Here is a 6,005-nt window from a genome sequence, read left to right as displayed (position 1 = left end):
GTGCTGGGTGATAATTTGCAAGCTTTTCTCTGGGACTTGTTAATAGACAAACAAAATTTTTAAGGGTACATGGTTGTTATATCTTTCTCACTTTCGATTATTTATTTGTACCTTTTGCTTGTCACCCTAAATGTTAAATGCTCACGGAATTGCTGCCCGGGGCATGCAGCGTTACCCGTGTAGCTACCGGTCCGTGATCGTGTACTTGGCATGCGGGGGGTCTACGGTTCGAATCCCGGGGGTGCCAAGTGACTTCTTTGTTCATCTTCTCTCCTTTATCGTATCTTCTTAACTTCCGATATCAAAAACAGGGTTGGGTGTTAGGGTTAATACAATTTTGTTTGTATATTTAATGTCTTGGATGCACCATCGGATAGATGAGTGCCACTGATGTAAAAGCAATTTCCAAATATAAACTTGAAACTTAAAAACTACAACACTTTCATGGTACACTGGTAGCTAAGCTCGTCAAATAAACACATCCAATTTTTCCTGACTTTATTTTCAGACAGAATTGCTCCCTTCAATCTTCAGAACAGGGAAATGCCGCTTCAGCCTGAGTGTTACCCCAGCACTTCCCTGTTTCAGACTTTCTTCATTTGTCTATCCTGATGAACAATTAAACCCCATATATTCCACATTCATGCTGCACCATAATATACCAGGGCATGTATGACCAAATATCTATGAATATGACCTTGTGAAGCGGTAATTGTGTTTTACTTTATTGATTATTGACCCCAACACCTGAAATGACAATTGCCTCCTCTCTAAACTGAGAAGTTAACCTTTGCCACCATGAAAAACAAAACAAATTGAACTTGATAATTTCAATTTATGTTAATTAACATCCAGAATGGTACAACATTATTGTGCAAAGTGTAAAGATAATAAAAATGAAGCAAACATCAAAATAATGTCAAAAAAGATGGTCAAAAAAGATGGTCAGAAAAGGTGGTCAGAAAAGGTAGTCAGAAAAGGTGGTCAGGTTATGGAAACACCCAGTGACTGAGTGTTATGCTGTGCTGACCTTTCAATTAAAATTAATTAACAACATTACAGACAAACCTGCACTGACAAAAAAGCATTAAACAGAGAGACGAATATAACTATTCGTCTCACATTTAAATACTTTATGTTTTCATTCAAAGATTATTTATTCTATACTGAGTGATCCCAGCGAAAGTGCAAAGAAATTAAAATTGTTTAAAAAAATTATCTAAACGTGAAGGATAAGTAATAAAATAGTTATTAGAGTATTTTGAAACGAAAAATTGGCAACAAATGAGGAAAACAGCAGCATTGACATAGTTGTGGGTTCCCATTCAAATCATGTCTTATTTTGTCTTAAATACATGACTGTCAGCTGAATCACTATGTTATCACATCTATGACAATGACAAAGGTACCAAAATCTGAATTTTGATGATTTTTTACGATACGATCGTCCAAATGAGCAAATCACCGAATGGGCCTTTAAAACCACGTTACCTTTAAATCTGTAATGGCTCCGGAACCGAGGCAACCCAGCATGTTTCCTTTAATCACTGGGTTTGCCTTTTTTAAATACATTTCTTGTTTGTATTGAACAATGCTCTTAAATAAGCATTCAGAGAACACCTCAAAGAAATATGAAATGCCCCATATATATCTTTTTACATTTAAAGTCAGAAGCTGCAACAAGCCTGAATTACATTTAAATTTGTCGGCCAAAAATGTGATATTTTTGAACTTTTTCTTGTACCACTTTCATGGAAACGAAAAATTACAACAAACCTCGCACAGTGTCAACACCCTGTATTACAAATATTTTTTTCATTCTACTCCATACTACGTTGGTGAGCGACGGCGATTGGTATTTCACGGAACGCAAGAAAAGGAGTCCTATCTGATTGGCTAGAAATCGATCATGCTAGATCGCTCAGTGGTAAAGCACAATCTCAAAATGTATTCAATTCTATTGAAATCAATATTCTATTATTGACACAGATAAAGAAAGTTTACATATGCATTGTGTTATAGACTTGTCATTAAATATTCTATACAAGCACCTGGCTCTTAACTGAATGGGCTAAACGTGTTCCTTTATACCTATAATTCTCAAAATTAAATATATCACAATTTGTATTTTTATTTAAAATCGTTACGGATAAAATGCAGTAAAATAATATCCACAGCAAACAGCAGTCGCCGCTAGTTAGTGTATTGCATTTCAAGTTAGTGTATTGGAAACAAAACCTGGGTTTTACCTGAAAACAAATCGAAATTTCTTGTAATAGCAACATCATATGGTATACTAGAGCATGCGCAAATCGTAATAATGTGTAGAATAGAAACTCTGTGGTATCTCATATGATAGTCATATAGACTTCATATGCTGTAAATGGTATGCTTAGCCTGAGTCGCTCGGCCTATCTCGAACAAAATCGCCATGCGTAGCTGTTAAAAACGAGAGGATTCGCTGCACAATCACGGCAATTTTTGACACGAAGATATAGGGATGATGACGCTGTGCTCGTAAAACTGACGATTTACAAGGAATTTCAATTTCACAAGAAACGGTTTTCAGGCTATCTTGCACACAAATAGTTCTTGTCTTAAAAATCCAAAAGAAGAATGCGTTTTATGTGTACTTAAAAAAAAGCTTCGGGACTTTTGGTCTTTAATTTTAATACCACGACAAAAGAAAGTACAGTACATACATCTGACACAAAGCATACATCCTTTTGGTAGGGTTGGGCGAATTTTACAAAAGTGATTTAAAACGAGTTGTTTCTATGGCCAAATTTAGCGTAGAACACAAATCTGTTAAATTTGTTGACCTCCGATGACGTTTGACCCCCCTACTATTCAAAAATTCAAAATGGCTGCCAAAATAACATATTTTTGCTTGTTTGTGGCATATTTTATTAGATATATAGCTTCAATGTGTATTTTTATATGTTTTGGGGGCCGAGGAACATAAATTTGACACTTCTGAGATAATAATCTGTACCCTGTACAAGTTTAGTCGCCAAAAATTCAAAATGGCCGCCAAAATGACGTCATTTTGCTTGTAATAGCATATTTTAGTAGATACATGACTTCAAATAAGTCTTTTTTAAACATGTTTTGGATTTGGGAGCACGCCTTTGACACTTATAAGAATTGGAGTACCCTGTACGAGTTATCAGTTGCCAGAAATTCAAAATGGCCGCCAAAATGATGTCATTTTCTTTGTAATAGCACATTTTGACAGAAACATGGCTACAAATATGTGACTCCTCGCCACAACTGAGCCCGGATGTCGCCAATCATCATTTTTGAGATCTTCACCCAAAATATTCTGCTTGAAATTAGGTTTTAAAATGATGTATATCATGTCTATAGTACTTGACATTTAAGTAGTGAAAAATCAATAAAACAGTCAATAAATCCTTTCTTTCCTATTGTTTATTGTTAAGTTCGATGGAGCATATCTCAATAGTGGCACTGGCGACATCCGCCTCAGTTGTGGCGAGGAGTCACATATATATTTATCTATGTTTTAATGTAGGGAAACACAAATTAGACACTTTTAACATAATTAGCAGTACCATTCATGAATTATGAGTTGCCAGCGTTAAAATATCATCCAATTTTGTTGAAGAAAACTGCTGAAATCTACTTCTCTAAGGAGTAGAAATATAAACAGGGTTAGTTTATGTGTGCTTATATGGTATGTCATTGCATTTGTAATTTCTACTGTGAGCAACCTGCATTTTGCATTTTACACTAGGATATTTTGCAACAAAGCATCAATATATGCTGACAAGTTCGGTTCCGATACACAGCATTTTTAATGGATTGTCTCAATTCTTCGCACGAAAATTTCACCACTTTCTACAATGCGAACGTCAAATTTAGCAAATTCTGCTTCATATTCTAGATTTAACACTTTTGTCGACATGGCTGTCTCTGTCATCTATTCCCATGAGATCTATCAATGGGAAAATGAAAGCACCAATCAGCTGAGAATAGTTTTCAATGCAGGAACCAATCGTTCTGTACGTACGTGGACACCGTCTTAGAAAAATTAACTTATTTGAGTTGATACATGTATCAACGACAGCATCAAAGAAGTCTATGATGGACACTGCCGACGACACTAGAACTTAGCAATCTCAGCAATCCTACCAAATCTATTTGATATGAACCCTTTGAAGCCAGTATGGTTGATACCTTGTGTCTCCATCCATGAAGTTTATTCATTGTAGAGGGATATGGAGTGAGCTGCATGACTTGGAGATAGTAGCTTCCAAATCGCAATAAGGGCCAATGCATGCACAATGACATCCACGTGAGATGAACACTTTCTCTACGGCAGTTATGTTTGGCAGCTTCTGAACTCCAATTTTCTGTTCAATGTTTCTGAGACTTTATCAGCTGCATGATCAGTGCATTGTAGCAAGTGGTGGGTCCACGTCAATCAGTTCAAACCCGTCAGACATTCACAACACTTATTAGCAATGCTGATAAACGCCAAAAATGGAAATGAGCAAGAAGTTCTGACAGTGTTTCAGATGCAATTACTCGCAGACGGTTAAAATATCAAAGCGACTAACACTCGTGAAGAAAACAGAACTGAAAATAAAAAAACTTGCTAGAACCATGAAACTTCTAGATGCATGTACTGTGATACATGATTCTATCAATATCCTTGCACACTTAACTGAAAAACCCCTACTTAGCAAAATCAGGGTTACAGTAGTGCCAAATATTCGTCAAATGCGACCAATGAAAGTCAATAGTAGATTCAAATGGTGAAATTCCCGTGTGAAGAACTGTGACAATCCATTCAAAAATGCAAAGAACCCAGAATCAAACTTTTCAGTAGATATTGCTGCTTTAGGAAAAATATCCTAGTTTAAAATACAAAATGTAGGTTCCTCTCAGTTACTAGAAATTACAAATGCAATGACATGCCATGTAAACACATGTAAACTAATCCTGCTTATATTTCTACTCCTTAAAGAAGTAGATTTCAGCAGTTTTCTTCGACAAAATTGAATGATATTCAGTGCTGGCAACTCATTATTGGTATACGATACTGCTAATTATGTTTGAAGTGTCTAATTTGTGTTCCCCACATCAAAACATAGATAAAGACATATGTGTAGCCATGCATCTGTCAATATATGCTATTACAAGCAAAATGACGTCATTTTGGCGGCCATTTTGAATTTCTGGCAACTGATAACTCGTACAGGGTACTCCAAATCTTCTTATAAGTGTCAAAGTTGTGCTCCCAAATCCAAAAACATATAAAAAAGACTTATTTGAAGCCATGTATCTATTAAAATGAGCTATTACAAGCAAAATGACATCATTTTGGCGGCCATTTTGAATTTTTACGACTGAACGTGTACAGCGTACAGATAATCATCTCAAAAGTGTCAAACTTGTGTTCCTCAACCCTAAAAATATAAAATAAGACACATTGAAGCTATGTATCTATTAAAATATGCCACAAACAAGCAAAAAGATGTCATTTTGGCAGCCATTTTGAATTTTTGAATAGTAGGGGGGTCAAACGTCATCGGAGGTCAAAAATTTTAGCGGATATGTGTTCTACGGCAAATTTGGCCATAGAAACAACTAGTTTCAAAAAAATTATGGTGATTCGCCCAACCCTACTTTTGGCCTGATATGGAAACGTGATAGAAGGTAGCTATATTGTATTCTAACATTAAAGATCGGGGTCAAATAGCTTACAAGAGGCTCCTCCGATTCATAGTGATCTACAATCAGTCGCCAAGCCGCGAATGATCGATTTGCAATCAATCACATAGGCCTATAAAGCACTTTCCTAAATTAACAAAAGGTTCTACGCGGTTGTAATCATACGCGACCACTAACTATGGATTGAAGGCAATTAGATGTACATCGGTTATACCGATAGATGGCGGTGTTTAAATCGGCAAAAGATTACTACCACAGAGCGTATTAGTCTGGGAAACTTGAACCAAAAACAAAAACTTTCGGTC

Source organism: Amphiura filiformis, chromosome 9 (assembly GCF_039555335.1).
Source record: "Amphiura filiformis chromosome 9, Afil_fr2py, whole genome shotgun sequence".
NCBI lineage: Eukaryota > Metazoa > Echinodermata > Ophiuroidea > Amphilepidida > Amphiuridae > Amphiura > Amphiura filiformis.
This window is presented reverse-complemented; position numbering follows the sequence as displayed.